We start from the raw sequence: 1,008 nt of genomic DNA on the forward strand, positions 1-1,008 counted from the left end.
AAATGAATGGAGCAGCCTTGAAGTGATGTACCTATGTTTCTAATTCTGCCATGCAACACAAGAGTGTTTTCATAGCTATGCAGTGGCCAAATTCTTATGACATTGAAATGTGTGCTTACAGAGTGTTGGATCTACTTATACGAACCCCTTTTACCACCAAGAAAATGTTGAAAGAGAAAGTTTAAAAAATTATATGTAGAATAGTATTTAGCAAAGATGGCTCAAAAGCAATTTACCACAAACTGATATTTGACTGTGGCCCTCCTGGTCTGAAATGTCTGGTTGTAGCAAAGATAATTCTTGCAGCAACCAAGAGTCCTCCTCCCTCCCCACCCCAACCCCCATTGCTATAGTAAACCAACCTCCGTGAGAGGAAATAGCTGGACTGACAAAATAATTTTTCTATTGACTAACATTGTATAAAACGTGGGTTAGGTTGGTATATTTTTCACAACCGAGGTAGCTAGACTGATCCACGTTTTGGATGTAATACAAGGCTTACAGACGGTGTCTAAAAGCCACTACAATTAGTAAACAGTAGGGAAACACTTCTAGCCACACCGGTCAGTAACAAGTTGCACAGCAAGTGAAGGAATGAATACGTGATCCTGACAGTGCTGGAAAATGATGTCATGAGCCTCGGCGTAGAAATCAATGCACATTAGTGAACGTGGGAACTGAACATTTTGTCCCTCATTTCCCACCCAATCTGAAATGAGGCCAACTTAGTGTCCAATGCAAACTAGCCATGGCTTGATATCTTTTTAGCCAATCAGGAGTGAGTTCTGACTTTGGCGCTTCCTGATCAGGGCCAGCTGGTGGGGGGCCGGGGAAGCGTTAAACGCCAATGTGCAAAAGCCGGGTGCTCCGTAACAGCTTAGTAACAGCCTTGCCCCATGTTGCAATGAAAGAAGAGGCGCCACTAGGCCCCAGAGGGCAGTAGCCGCTCGGAGACATCCAGGCTTTGAGCTTGTTCCCAGCAGGTCGCGGGCAGCCCGTGCACCCGCA

The sequence above is a fragment of the Pelodiscus sinensis genome, chromosome 8 (assembly GCF_052426305.1).
Source record: "Pelodiscus sinensis isolate ZL-2025 chromosome 8, ASM5242630v1, whole genome shotgun sequence".
In the NCBI taxonomy this organism is placed as follows: domain Eukaryota; kingdom Metazoa; phylum Chordata; order Testudines; family Trionychidae; genus Pelodiscus; species Pelodiscus sinensis.